Source organism: Cydia strobilella, chromosome 17, assembly GCF_947568885.1.
Source record: "Cydia strobilella chromosome 17, ilCydStro3.1, whole genome shotgun sequence".
Lineage (NCBI taxonomy): Eukaryota > Metazoa > Arthropoda > Insecta > Lepidoptera > Tortricidae > Cydia > Cydia strobilella.
This window is the reverse complement of record NC_086057.1, coordinates 2,070,966-2,087,732: the sequence shown is the minus strand read 5'-3', so window position 1 is coordinate 2,087,732 and position 16,767 is coordinate 2,070,966.

The following is a 16,767-nucleotide window of genomic DNA, read 5'->3' as shown; positions in this document are numbered from 1 at the left end:
GGCTTGTTCGAGCTGCTGAGGTAAAAATAAATTCGCGATAGACCCGATTGTCAATGTGAATTAATATGTGTTCAAAACGCGAAAGTTTTAAATGTTAGACGAGTATAAGACCTAATGTTTCTTGGAAAACTGTTATCATTAACATTAACTGTATCGACTAGTAGAATAAAATAGCGAGTGTTTATTTTTGTAATTTTTAATCGGTTTGATGCCCGGGCGAGAAGCGACTTTTGAAAAATCTTTGAATGCGGTTTTGTCTCTTTTCCTATACTATCTAACTATACTCATCCTTTTCTTTTGGGTGCTAGTACTAGTGTAAGACAAAGAAAGTATAATTCTCTCTGTCTATGTTTGAAATGAGACAGTCCTTTGACAAACTATATAAGACATTTCACATGCTAAGCGTCCGTTCTTTACTGTTGTACTCGTAGGTACAGTCGCCATCAGATATATCGGAGCGGCTCAGGCGCTCACAATATCTGAACACGCCTCTATTGTCAGGGCGTTAGAGTGCTTGTTCAGATATTGTGAACACCTCGGCCGCTCCGATATATCTGATGGCGACTGTACCTTCTCATTTATAAACTGTTACTTAGATTTTCACTATCATAAAATTATTGCCGCCTGTAAAGGCTACTTAAAATTTTATCACAGCATAAAACAATCGAATTTAAACTGTTTAAACTCACGTGTTTTTAAAAGTCACTTGCATAGACATGAGTCACGCGAGTTCACAAGTTCACAAGTTGTTCAAAAGACTCGACAACACGAATCTCCAGAAAAAGATGAGAATTATGTGAGTTTTAATATTATTGAAATGAGCCGTGAACGCTTACTGATATTAGGTTGTCCACAATTTGTGTCGTCCGCCGCAGCTTCGCCTGGCGAGTGGCCAGACTCCCTTTGCCAAGGAGCAATGAATTATTTGGATGACGCTGCTAATTTTTAACCGACTATTCCCTCAGCACACGAGGCGTAGGCGTAAGCGTGGCGTAAGCGTATCGTAAAAACGATACGAGTACGAGAGGCGTAAAGTTCTGGGCACCAAGCGTCGCGTAAGCGTGATCTTCTTTGCATACAAGTTCTTCACGCGTGGAAAAACACAATTACTTAAAACTATTAGGAAACAATAGAGACCCATCTTATCTTACCATTAAAAAAATCAAATGTATACACCCTGTAGAATGCCTTCTCCAAACCCCGCCGCAATCCGGTTGCAAGCTGCAGGCCACTTGCCCGCGTTGTATCAGTTATTTATTGCGCACCACTTTATTGCCGCTGCGGATTCCGGGAACGGACACCGCCTGTAGAAGCCCTATCCAATCAGCTGCTATTTGGCTTGCTAACTGGTAAACGGGGTATTCTTGGATGTTCATTTCCTAACATATATGCATATACGCTTTCATTCTTTTGTACTTTCTACTACTTACTTAAAATACTTAAACAGTGGTAAAGTTTCCCGCTGCTATGCCTCAGCAGCAACCTAAATGTTACTTTTCAATGATGTCGGATTTTTGAATGCAACTGCAGCAACATTTTTTTTATGTAACAGGAGGCAAACAAGCAGACGAGCCGCCTGATGGGAAGCAGTCATCGCCGCCAATGGACATAAGCAACATCAGAGGAGCCACTTATGCGTTGCCAACCTTTGAGAACCCTACGAGTAAATACCAGCTGCTTGAAGAACCCCATGTCATAACTCAAGGAAAACAACAACTTGCACGTTCTGAGCAAAAACGAGCGAGATGCCCGCTTGTTCTTGGTTTGCCACGTGTTAAGAAAGTGAGGATGAGCTATGTTTCTTTAGCGGGAGGTGCGGTGGTAAAAACGCGATCAAATCATCACCACCAAATCAAAAAGTTCTTCAGAACATTCCCCATTGTACAGACGGTAGAACAGGCACAGAAAGCCAACGTCCCTCCGAAGGCTAAGATGTCTTAAAGCGACTGTGAGATCGGTTACTGCTGCAATGTTGACGTGGGCAGTGTCACTGTCAAAGTGACAATCGGATGTCGACTGCAGCCACATTACTCTTGAAGTCTTGAGGCGTTGATGCCGCCGCTGTATCTGTCAATTTAACATCGTATCAAACGGTAAATAAATGGGTATATATTCTTTTAAATAATAAACTGATTGGCGATTGGTTCTAGTCACGCCTGATCGAAAGAGAAGACCGAGCCTAAGATGAAGCTTACCGGTTCAGGTTCACGTCAACATTGCAGCAGTATTCACTCGTGCTTTAAATAGACCGAGGTCATATTGATCAGTGAATACAGATGGCGGGAGCGCATTCCACTCCTTAAAAAATATAAATGTACAAGAGCTGACATCAAATTCCTGGCAAAATGAAAATACCAGATCGGTGGCAGATATATCCATATCTGCCACCACTATATTGATATTCTAATGAATCTAATAGATATTAAATAATAAAATAGAAAAGCTTATTAAATCCTCTTTGGGTATCACCAATTTTTCCTTCCTTTTAAATTGTTGTAGAGATCATTTGAATCACTCTTAATGCTCGTTCAATATGTTTCGTACCTATTTTCCAATAGCTAAGCTTTTTCCAGCAGAAAAAAGATATTATTTCTAACGTAATAATGTGCAGATGTCACTAAAGGATGTCCAAAAATAGACATTTCCTCATAAAAGTAAAGTGTATGAATGGAAGGTAATCAAAACGGGAACTACCCCATCCTTTGTAACATTTGTCTGTTTAACACATTCGCGTACACAAATGCTAGCATTCGCGTTGTTTTTTGTTTCCTTTGGCCTATGACACATGACGTCACTAACCGTCCGTGAACGAAGAGCGTGACAAAAGCCTGACATTTCATCAAATGTTTCCTCATATCTTCCCACGGATTGCCGGTTGAGCTTCAAAATGTTGAAGTCGTCTCCATTTTTTTGGTTTTTTGGTCATTAACGGTGTTTAAAGTGCAATATTGATAGCTTAATGCAGTGAACTGTGGACGTATGCACCTAATGAATAATTATGTAGACTTGAAATGCATTTAAAATCATTCTTTAGTCCACACACTTTAGTTAAGTGTACATTTGCATGCTAAACTAGCAAAATATGTTTAAATACAAATATATGTTATCCCTACCATCTCATTGTATTACCATATTTTAAGCAAATAAAGAATATTTATATATTTATTTATAACACTCGGCAATCCATCGTGGCTATTGGAAAAGTCCTCTATGAGCACACTTTTGGTGTTTAATTGGCGAAATCATAATGATGGAAGCCATTTTTTAAAAGAAGAATATTATAGTAGATTGTTAACCAAGGGATGAAAGGCACTCATTTCTGCCGAGGTATTTTGGTGCTCGAACGCAGTGAGAGCGCCAATAGTCCGAGGCAGAAATGATGCCTTTCACCTGAGTTAAACACTCTACTTTTCATTTCGAATACGAGGAAAGTAAAATGCATGTGTTTTTTTTAAAACATGACAAGTATACATTTTTATAGTATTTCTTGAGGGTACTTTCAATTAACAATTCAGGCAAAAGTATCGTTATTTATGGAATGGAGAGTCAAATATTAGAATGGAAATTGTATAACAAATCCATTTAAACTCAAATTTCAATTGCGTATCGTAAAAAAATTAAAAAAATCGTACTTCGAACGTAAAATGCTCTAGTGCAGACACGTATCATTTTCTGCACACCTTTTAGAACAACAATGACCCTCTTTCAGAGCATGAGAAATGAAAAATATATTTTATCCTCTCACGCACGCATTCGTGCACGATTATTCCGAACAAGTAATTGCAAAATAACGTAATTTGGTATCCTCCTAATTGTCCCTGCTCCCTGTATTTGTTCCTGAGATTTATATCATTTGGTAGATCGATGTAAGATTGTGGGTTTTCAAGTAGACACACTACTATTTAAACTATAAACTGAAAATAAATGTCATATACGAAGGAAAAAATAACCAAAGCCTCCAGTGTCCAGAGCTGGAATCGAACCAGCGTACCCCGTTTACCGGACAGGTGCCTGAACCGCTCGGCTATCCGGTCACGGTGGCATGGGTCGAAATTTCCAAGTATATGACAATTCCCGAAGGCTTGTGGCGCCCCCTGGCCTGGCCTGGCTGGCATGGTAGAACAGTATGGTTCGACCTTCTAAATCAACTCGGGTGATTACGGGCTTTTTCCTTCGTATATGACATTTATTTTCAGTTGATGTAAGATTGTCCCCAAATATTAATATTTATTTTAATTCTTCAACAACACAATTCACTAACCTACACATTAATCCTACAACTCTGTGACAGTTCAAACTGGCTTAATTCAGTGCTTGTTAAAATTTTACTACAATATATTTCTGTATGGAATTACGAGCAACCCAAAAGTTTTTATTACGACTCTAGTCAGCCGTCAAACTTTCATAACGCGGACCAAATGAAGCGAATTAACAACTAAGTTCGTAGTGAAGCCGATTGTGTTTTATATACCTTTTGATATGGTTTCCATCCTATTTTGATACGACCTTGCACAAATCATCTTTAAGGTTTTTTTTATACCACGACGGTGGCAAACAAGCATACGGCCTGCCTGATGGTAAGCAGTCACCGTAGCCTATGGACGCCTGCAACACCAGAGGTATTACATGCGCGTTGCCGACCCTTTAAAAACCTGTACACTCCTTTTTTGAAGAACCCCATACTGTAGCCCCTCGGGAAGACCTCGGCAGGGAGCTCCTTCCACAGCCGTACTGCCACAGGTACCGTTTGGATTCAAACTACACCAGCATTAGTGCTGCAGTAATGCGGCGCGGCATTTCTGCCAAGTGCATTGCAGCCGTAAATGTCAAAAATTCCAGTAGCAACATCGAATTTGGCATTCAGGGCAGTACCTACTACCTAATGCTACCGATTGCATTAATGCAGGAAATGTCAAATTTAATGTAAATTTCTCGAAAAAAAACCTTGTTGACGTTTACTGATGCAGTAATGCTGCAGCACGACATTACTGCCGCAAATGCCTCCATCATCATCATTCGCTTGCCCTTGTCCCATTCACTTGGGGTCGGCGCAGTCTTTTTCTTCCATACCTCTCTGTCACCCGTCATCTCATCATTCACTGCCGCAAATGCCTCCATTGTCTTACAAACTGTAATTGCCGACGAAATGCAATTAGAAGTCGTCTTGCCTCAAGGTGACGTTCGAATGTCAACTGCAGCACCGAAACAGTAATGCCGTTCTTGCCGTCGCTGTATCTGTCAATTTACTTGATATAATGAGTGACGGAATTAACATCATAAGATAAGATAAGATAATATAAGATAAGATGCGATAAGATAAGATAAGATAAGCATATCGTGGCGAACGTCACTCATCAAGTCATCAAGGAAATTGACAGATACAGCGACGGCAACAACGACGCCGTAGAACACATCCTAACGTAACATCCGAATGTCAGGTTTAGGCAATTCTCTCGCACTTATTAGTGCGCATGAGCTGTCTGATGAACACGGGTCAAGATCGTATCAAAATGAAATGAAAACTATATCAAAATGTTAAAGAAGAATCGGCATCAGTGTATCAGTCTTATTTCGTCGGATTAAGGTTTATGATAGCTAAGTCAAATGTGAACTATCGTTTGTCTTTGTACTGATTAGGCAGTTCAGTTTACTAGAAAGTTAATTCATCAAATTAAGTGTCTACTATGTAGCCTAAAGGTTTTAAGGCGACTGGGTAGGTCAAAATTCTTTTCGTTGTCATGTTTCTGATTACTCCGTCCCGCTTTTATTTGTGTCTATTAATTTTATTTAGAACCCACTGTGTCCCACTGCTAAGCAAAGGCCTCCCCTTCATTTTCCACTCGTCTCTGTTTAATGCTATATCTGGCTAGCCTCTCAAAAAGGACAAGGAAAAGGAAGGAGGTCTTCTATCAAAAAAATAAAAAAAAATTGTGATGTTGTATGTACCTATTTCTAGCTACAGATTATTAGTTTACAGTCATGTCATGAAAATAAAATAAAAAACTTAATTTAACACCGAGAAAGAGGTTTTTGAGGTTTTCACGAACATTCAGTATGACATATTGATTTAAACTAACAGGCATGAAATAAAACTATGAAAACGGATTATATCGCGTATATTGAATTTATAATATTTACATCCCTTTTCATTCCGTTCCATTTATAAATTCAATATACGCGATATAATCCGTTTTCATAGTTTTATTTCATGAGTAACTATCGCGGTAACCGAAGACAATATTTTAAACTAACACGATTTTCACTCATAATTTTAAACTAACACGATTTTCACTCATAATTTTAAACTAACACGATTTTCACTCGTAATTTTAAACTAACACGATTTTCACTCATAATTTTAAACTAACACGATTTTCACTCATAATTTTAAACTAACACGGGACTTACAAAACGTCACTAACGTCAGGCCATAAATAAAGGTAAGGTTTTACGCGATTAAGTCCCGCGTTAGTTTAAAATTATTCAGTATGACCTAAGTATATTTAAAGTTCAATTTCGCATGCATTGACTGTGTTCAATGTATGGTCAAGGTCGCTGAGGTTATATGTCGCCTTAAGTTATTCGTTGTTGATAAAGTTTGCCTATTAGGAGTTAAAGTTAAAGTTAGTTTTAGCTTAGTATACGGGTACAAATATTATGTAACTTATGTTTACCCCTTGCATGGGATTCGTATATTATTTAAACATCGGAATACTGACGCGTTTTTCTCTTAGTTAACAGCAATTATGAAATACTAGCTTCTACCCGCGACTTCGTCTGTCATACCAAATTTCATCTAAATCAGTTAAGTGGTTTAAAGGTAAAGAGGTAATACACAAGACAGTTAATTTCGTATGTTTTTATTAGCCTAATTTAGTGTCCCACTGCTAGGCAAAGATCCACTCCATACTGCCGTTTGTAGTTTCCCGCCAATCCGGATAAAATGCGTCCAAGTCGTCCCGCCAAGGACCATCGGCTACACAGGCAGGCAGGGTCGAAGCTAAAGCAGCTAAGGGCAGGCTAAAGTCTAAGTAATGTCAAGTATTCGTTATAAGTACGATCTGAGCCAATTTTGGAGCCGTGTTCCTACAATACGACGACCTAACGATGTGACAAATTAAGTATTGCGTCCTAAATATAGGAAAAGGAATTGAGGACATTGTTATACATATAGAAATAATACAAATATAAGAAACGTTTGAGAGGACTACGTAACGCAGATGCGGGAATCATATCCTTGCCTACCTATATACAATTACGTAATTTAATACATCATCTCTAGCGTTTGCGTTTGCGTATACAGCGTGATTCATTAGACGTAAGCATCAGGACTAAGGCTACACAATATTTCAGTAAATGTTAATGAATTGTATCATATTTAAGTAAAACAATCACACATTTTTTCTGTACCTATTTAACTTTTACACCATACAACACTTAATAAAATTAACAAATATAAAACCGCTTTACCGTTATGACAGCAATTTGATTATGTAAAATGTCACACTTGAGTGAGATACGATGTTTCAAAAGTCACCAGTATCTTATTATGCATAAAATAAGGATGGCGCATATTCTAAGGGTAGTTATATAGGCCCAAATGATTTAACTTTCATATGTTTTACTACAAATGTATGATTTTGTATTTTTCCTTATAAAGTAATTACATAACCACAAGTGATGACTATAGTTTGTCAAAGGACTGTCTCATTTCAAACATAGACAGAGAGAATAATACTATCTTTGTCTTACACTAGTACTAGCACGCAAAAGAAAAGGATGAGTATAGGTAGTTTTTTTCTTATTTACTGCCAATTTGGTTTGACCAACTATATGTAGGTATGCAATACATTGCTGCTCAAAAAAACACAACGCCCGCCTGGAGAGTACTCTATATTGGCCCTCTCTACTTCCTACAAATATTATTACGTTATTCGTAAAAGAAAATATTACAAAGTAAGTACTTGTAACAGGAACACGGCTTCAATGCTTTAATCCAAATTAATTACATTACAGACATGGCGCCTCTGATTTCAACGTAACATCGAATATACTGCTCGATTATATTCACGATTTCCACGAAAACAGTTTCAATATATAAATCCTCATATATAAGGCCTAATATATAAGGCCTCCCCCCTCTCATGATGTTAAATTTATTTATATTGAGATTAAGTTTATGTTATGTAATATAATATTGTAAGTTTCGTGCTTAATTTGCAGTGCCCTTACAGGGTTCATAGCTTAATCACCATTTTAATGTAAGACCTTATTGTACCTATGAAAGCAATAAATTACTGATTACTGATTTACTATTATTGATTTATGTAGGTCATACGTGCATGTATAGGGAAGTGGATATAGAAACAAGAGAATCTTTGCAGGCGATTTCGTGTATTATCATCACATTTTGACGACTGGTCTGGTCTAGTCGGGTAGTGACCCTGCCTGTGAAGCCGATGGTCCTGGGTTCGAATCCCGGTAAGGGCATTTATTTGTGTGATGAGCACAGAATATTTGTTCCTGAGTCTTGGGTGTTTTCTACGTATTTATATATTTGTATATTATATATATCGTTGTCTGAGTACCCGCAACACAAGCCTTCTTGAGCTTAATGTGGGACTTAGTCAATCTGTGTAAGAATGTCCTATAATATTTATTTATTTACATTCGAATGAAGACTGATTACAGTGATTATCTATATGTGACGTTTTCAACCAAAAGGTTTGTTTTCAAAATTGTCGCTTGTCGATAAGGTTGATTTCTAATTGAAGCTATATGGAAATAGCGCCTTACTGACAAGCGACAATAAGTACCCCTTTGGTTGAAAATGGCACATATAACTACTACTAGCTTCTGTCCGTGACTCCGTTTGCGTGGAACGATGTCGATGAAAACTATCCATTCCCGGGCCTTAAACTATGTCCATACCCATTTTCATCTAAATCGGTTCAGCGGTTTAAGGATAAAGTAACAGACATACAGACAGACAACCAGAGTTAGGTACTTTCTACTTTCGCCTTTATAATATTTTAGTAGTATAGTAGTCGCTTTGCTGGCGGAGGCTTTTTACGAAATCGACTGCCATTCGACCTTCCAACCCAGAGGGGAAACTAGGCCTTGTTGGGATTAATAAGGTTTCCTCACGATATTTTCCTTCACCGAAAAGCGACTGGTAAATATCAAATGATATTTCGTACATAAGTTCGGAAAAACTCATTGGTACGAGCCGAGGTTCGAACCCGCGACCTCCGGATTGAAAGTCGCACGCTCTTACCTACCGCTAGGCCACCAGCGCTTCCAGCGCAATAAAATATTTCCTTAATTAAGCTGCTTAATAATTCAAAATATGTCAGTTTCTCTATCCCTAACGGAACCCCGGAAGTATTTATTTACACAGGGAATGATGGCCGGTAAAAACAAATAAAACCGAGCGCCCGCAGCAACAAAGATCTGGGTCAAAATCTACGCCAACTTTTTGTCTGAACTGCTGATGAATATTTTAATGAGGCTCATTGAAATGAGGCCCTAAAGTGGATAGTTGGGCCGTAATTGGGACGTCACTAAGCAGCTAAGCTACGCTTATTAAGTGGGGACTTAAAGCCAGGAAATTAGAATACAATAAGTAGTCTATATTTTGAAAAACGGACTAGTTTAAACAACAATACAATTATAAATGAAATAAGACTTTGTTTTTAGGGTGCCGTTTTAGCTAACTTTGACCTTTTAGTGTTAGGGACCAGGCCTTACAACCATACATAAGATAGGCCGTATAACGGTTTTGTATATCTGTAACTTAGTATATCTACTGGGAAGACCACCAACACTTTGTGGAGGGCTGCACCATAGTATAAACAGGACCAAAGTATGTTATCTTACTTCTTATCTTACGCGGGAGGAAATTCCTCTTAAACCGCACAGTACGCGACCATTTAGGTGCTAGGGTGTGAGCATGAACACCCTGCCGATGGCATCATGTCAAACAGTTCTTCAGAGCACAGCCCATTGTACAAGCGGTAGCGGCCGTTTGTCCAGTTAGTGTTTTTTTCCCAATATACAATTTGTCCTAAAATCCGGACCAACGGAAGTAAAGATCACATCAACTTCAGCTGAATTACTGTTGCGGCGTCGTTGTTCCCGCCGCTGTAGCTGTCAATTTCCTTGATAAAATGAGTGCAGAATTAACGGCATAATCACGGCCGCATATAAAACGCCCTGCGATGCAGTGCAGCCATAGTATAACCAGAGCAAAGTACTCTACTGGCGCACTGAGAAACGGGTCGAGATTTTGTTTGTGTGCCTGCGGCGACGCATAGATACTATGGCGCACACATACAAATCGCGCGCGGTGCGTTGTATGAAGATAACATACTTTGCTCTGGTTATACTATGGCTGCACTGCATCGCAGGGCGTTTTATATGCGGCCGTGATTATGCAGATCATTCCGTCACTCATTTTATCAAGGAAATTGACAGCTACAGCGGCGGGGACAACGACGCCGCAGCAGTAATTCAGCTGAAGTTGATGTGATCTTTACTTCCGTTGGTCCGGATTTTAGGACAAATTGTATATTGGGAAAAAAACACTAACTGGACAAACGGCCGCTACCGCTTGTACAATGGGCTGTGCTCTGAAGAACTGTTTGACATGATGCCAACGGCCGCTTTCTATTACCGCACCGCTCGCCATCGGCAGGGTGTTCATCCTCACACCCTAGCACCTAAATGGTCGCGTACTGTGCGGTTTAAGAGGAATTTCCTCCCGCGTACGCTTCGGCTGTGGAATGAGAATGGAATGCCGAGGTTTTCCCAAGGGGCTACAGTATGGGGTTCTTCAAAAAAGTAGTGTACTGGTTTTTAATGGGTCAGCAACGCGCGTGTAATATCTCCGGTGTTGCAGGCGTCCATAGGCTACGGTAACTGCTTACCATCAGGCGGGCCGTATGCTTGATTGCCACCGACGTGGTATTAAAAAAAAACGGACGAACGGCTAATCTGAATTTAAACTTTTCTTTCCAGCAGACTTCCAAATATAATTAGTAAATGTATTCGGAATATACGATATGTGAGGTTAAATAATTATGTAATATCAATGTACAAAGGAGACTTCAATTGTCTCCGATTGCTGTCCGGACCAGCATACCAAGCTTCTTAATATCCTAATTTTATGCTTTCCGAGCACGTACAGAACACAAAAGAAAATACTTAAACGAGAGAGCATTTTGATTTGAAAGTCCGTAGCTTTATCCCTATTAGTCCCATTGAACTATTATTACTTACGTATAGAACCGGCACTGAGAACCAGTATTTTGCGCCATAAGTTGCTGCCATTTTGGCATCAAACCATAGAAGCGGAGCGTGAATCTCGCGACCTAAACGCGTAAGTGCCAGGAATGAACGGCGCTTATGACGTTTTGGTCGCGTGGTACAGGTTGGGATTGCGACAATTTCATTGTTTGGTATGACGTCTCTATAGTACCCGGCCCGTGCCCGGAACTGGTAGCTGGAGTCTTGAGGTTGTACGTCCCGGATATTCCTCGAGTCTGCTTGAGGCCGCGAACGCGTCCACTATTGTCTGTGCCGGCAGCGCGCACAGTATCGCACAGAAACTCGCCACTCCTCCGCGCGTTATCGCTGCTCAATGCACTCCTGACATCAGCACCAGAGTGCGACTTGTTTGCGTGGAGATGGGCGAATGTGTGCCAGGAGTGTCTGAGGTTTTGTGAGATGAAGGATGATAGGCTTTCCAGCACTTGCATTTGACTTGACTATTTGTATTTTACTTTATATATATTTTGTATTTGTAATTTGTATACCTGTAACTAGTTTAATTATTCGGTGTATTGGCCTATGCTGTGATGCCGTGTAAATAATTTAAATAAATAATAAATAATAGTAATAACTCAGTGATTAGTCCGGAGAGTCCGAACAACACGATGAGAAAGTACGCTTTGTGGCTTTTCTTTACTTACATACAATTTGCTAAATTAAGATTTTTTTTGCACCGTTTTACAAGCTTCTTTTATTTTAACTTATATAACATACCACAGGGCGGACACGCTATGCATCAAAAATCACTTGCGTTTCTATGTGTGAACGGCACGTCTGTACACGCGTCATGCGTCATAGTGTGAGTAAGTTGCTTAAGGCGGTTCCCTGAGCCAGAAGGCGAAAAATCTCCTTATATGATCCTGTTTTTTAAGAGGCGTTGATATTCGTAGACGTGGAAAAAATATATGTAGTTCTTGACTATATTATCTTTAATATCATAGCTTCCGATACACGAATTATGACACTTCGCTCGATACAATTAATTCCTAAACTCTAACTCGGACTTTTAATCCAACTTTACTCGGTTATTTATTATGTGATACTATAAACAAAAAAATAAGAAAAAACAATCTTAACTTAAATAGTAATTTCATAGCTTTCGAATTTCGATATTGTACGGTTACGTTTTTAAAATAAATAAAAATCGACAAAATTCGATCAAAATTGACACTTGGCGCGCATGATCTTTCCCATTCTTTCTTGCGAAATGTGACAGAGACAGCGGCAAACCGATGGAACGGCCTTAAAATAGTACTGAGCGGCCGGCAAACGGCCGTCAATCTGGTGTCGCGGGGCGAGGTAATACTATAACTTATTCCGTGCTTATACTTAAATAGTAAAGCATGACAATTTGCGGAATGCATGACAATTTGCGGAATGTCTTCAAGTGGAAATTTTTTCGGAAAATTCAGGAAATATTGACTAAGTTTCACAATTTTGGAAACTTGGACAACACATCAGTAGATAGGTACGAGTATATGTAGATATAATGTTCACAAGTATAATTATAGTATCTTTACTGACTATACCTACTATAAAATTTCCGTTCACAATTTGCCGCAACATTTTGATCTGCCTCACCACAATATCCTCTTAACGATACGGTTATGATGGTCGCACTTGGCTACGTGACAGCATAATAATGCCAGTATCTGTCCCTTTCAATCGCGCGCTGTTAAAACGTGACGCTTATTTTATCAGATGGATAAAGCCATTCCTTCATACGAACGTGCTTGGACGTCGTAGAGCTAATATTTGCCCAAGTGACGTCTAGATCTGAGGGCCTACCGCAAAACACGAAGTTTGATATTTGGTTATCTGCCTCTCTATCGCTCTTTCGTATTCGAGCGATAGAGAGGCAGACAACGAAATTTCGATTTTCGTGTTTCGCGGTAGACCCTCTGGAAAGGCATGCAGCAAATACTTACGAGCGCTCGTCTCCAGCAAGTAAACAGTAAACTATGCAAACTAAGACAAGTGTGTGTTGCATTTCGTCTACATTTACATTGTAACGAATTATTTACGAGGGTAAATATGAATAAGTAGTCTTTATTATTATTATTATTAAGTCAATAAATATTTCAATTTCAATTTCAATTACTGTTGCCACGTCCCTGCAACGTCGTTGTTGCCGCCGCTGTAGCCTGTCAATTTCCTTGATAAAAGAGTACCTAACGTTCGCCGCCGCGATAGTGACGTCCTTTGTTCACTCATTTTGTCAAGAAATTTGAAACATACAGGATACAGCGGTGGAATTAACCCTGCCGCAGTAATGTCGCAACAGTAGTGCAGCTGCATTTGACAATCGAATGTCACCTAGAAATCATTAAAAACTTCCAACCCCATTTTCAACGACTTTACGGATGGAATAATTGTTGTGCAATAAAGAGGATTTGTATTGTATTGTATTGTATTGTAGTTGAGTTAAACTGTAATATTTTTGACACAATAGTACTATTGAATCCATATTCTATTCTGCAACAAAGATGCACACGATGTTCTTATTGACTGTATATGCAAAATGCGTAATTTGGGAACCAAAAGTTACGAGTATAACAACGTGGCAATAATTTTAACTTCCGTAGGCCCATATTTTTACACCATTTTGCACACATGTGTCAATCAATGATATTATTGTAACTCTAAATAGGTTATAGGCGTTCCATAAAGTGCTTAAATGTGACGTTTTCAACCAAAAGGTACCACATTGTCGCTTGTCGATAAGGTTGATTTCTAATTGAAGCTATATGGAAATAGCGCCTTACTGACTAGTGACATAAGTACCCTTTTGGTTGAAAATGGCACAAATAGTACAAACTGTACATTTGGTCTTTAGTCGCGCCTCGGCAATGTGCTAACGAGCTCCCGTACAGTCGCCATCAGATATATCGGAGCGGCCAAGGTGCTCACAAATATCTGAACACGCCTCTATTGTCAAGGCGCTAGGTGCGTGTTCAGATCTCCGATATATCTGATGGCGACTGTACACAGAGTGTAACATATATAAAAGGTGCGAAAAGTGGGACACCAAAGTAGGCTAATAAAATTAAAAAAAAATGCGAAAATTAATCAACAAAAACAGATTCATTCATAGGCAATGAAACAAATATTCAGTAGACTTATATTGACCGGAATATTTAACATAGTTACATGCATCTTGTTCACGGGTAACTGAAGATAGCGGGTGGGTATCAAAGTCGAAATATCGGGAGCTCGAAAACAATACAAAAGGTAATCACGGACCATATCCCGGTTAATGTAAGTCGGGAAATATGGAAGTATCTTTTTTGCTCCTTATGTATGAATATAACCTAACTATCTCGAGGTACTGCTTATAATGATTATGTGAACCTAAAATTACCATGTTTAAGCGAATAAATAATTATCTTATCTTATATTATATAATTGTTGTCTGTTGTTAAATAACTAGTAAAGCCTGCCAGGTAGGCATCAAAGTTTCGGACAACTAAAATGTAATTTCCAAAATAGAATTCCATGTGCGCACGCTTGTTCCGATTTCCAACATCACAAATTAATATGGCCAATCTTGGCGGTACTAAGCAACGGTTGGCACGAGCAACTGTAACCTACCCCCGAGGTCAGAAGCCTGCTTAAACAACTTTGAACCTTAAGTGAATGGTTGTAAGTCGATTTCGCTATGCTTGTTCAGTGACTGCAAGTATTGGATGTATGTTCAAGACTTGTGGTTCAATACTGAGCTTAATTTGCATCATATGGGTCGTTTGAATACTGACACGAGAGTGCTCGTTTATAGGAAATCCAATCGTTTTGCTGGAATAAAAGGTAGAAATATGTCTTTTTTATAAAGGCGATATATCGTTTTCTAAGTACGTAATAAGTTTTCAAAGTACGAGTATGTATATAGCATAATAAATACTACTACCATAGAGTAACTTATACTTAGGAATTAAACGAACTTACCTGTAAGTGAAGTTCGATTCTAATTATATGAACTGCACAAACTTCGAAATGATGATATTAACTTGTAGTAGGCGCTATCAGCGTGCCTTTGATCATGACTTTTAGAGCAATAATTCAGAGTAAAAATAATTTTTTTACGAGAATTTACACTAGATCAGATTTCTGAACGTACACTTGTAAATTCACTGCCATCTGTCGACACACTTTAAAACTAAAAATGAAGATTTATAAAAATACGATAGAATGTATTTAAATATAGATAAATGATTTTTTTTATTTGCATTAATTATTTTTATGATTTTGACCCATGTTCTTTCACTGATATGCGTTAAAATTGTTAAATAACAAACGAAACCGTCAACGCCATCTATACGACTGTAGGCCAAAACTAGTAGCGCCCTCTGAACGAGAATCAAATTTTCTTGATTTTCGAGGCACGTTTTTTCCTTAGACTGTATCCATCTATTACGGAGTTATATCTATCTTTGGCTGGAATAAAAGGTAGAAATATGTCTTTTTTATAAAGGCGATATATCGTTTTCTAAGTACGTAATAAGTTTTCAAAGTACGAGTATGTATATAGCATAATAAATACTACTACATACACCTACTACATATATTCACACTTTTGTAGTCGGTTTGATTTATTCGAAATAGTGCGTCCACTACTCTATCTATGTAACTATCTATCTTTTGTTATGTTATTATCTTCATAAATAGTAATCAACACGAAATACCTAAGATACAAGTATTAAGTTACTTACATTAAATCATTTTACGGTTTAGACTCGCTTGTTTTAGTCAGTCGTGCGACATGACCGTAAAATGATTTAATGTTAGTATGTCTCACAACAGTTTAAATTCGATTAAGTTACTTAGTTTAGGTATTGATGTAAAATAATATATGTTAGAGCCAGTTACAATTTTGGCTTACAAGATCTTAAATTTTATGTTTACTTTTCCAAACCATGATTATATTTAAGTAACTATTTAAGCGTATTACGATTGTATTTATTTTTGGATATTTTTCAATGAAATAAATTTTATCTTATCTTATCTTAAGAAAATAATAGGTACCTACCTAAGTATCATAAAATCATATTTTTCTTCAACATCTGTATAAGAATCGCACTTAAACTATCGTGAGACATATTTCAAAATATTTATCAGTACGGTTTTTACTCACTATTATTTTTAGTCGCTTTTGGCGACATGTTTCGGATTCTTCGTGCACGACGTACAACCGCCGCGGACACTCGTGCCTGAGGATGGATTCCCAAAGAATCCGAAACATGTCGCCAAAAGCGACTAAAAGTAATAGTGAGTACAAACAAACTGTATAACAATTAGTTTTGAATGATTCACGGTTAGTTTCAATAGATTTATATTGACCGGGATTATAGACCGTGATTACAAACCTTGGGTACAAATCACTGGATCGAGTTGCATAGTCCCAAGGTCATTTCGACAGAACGCCACTATATACCAAGATTG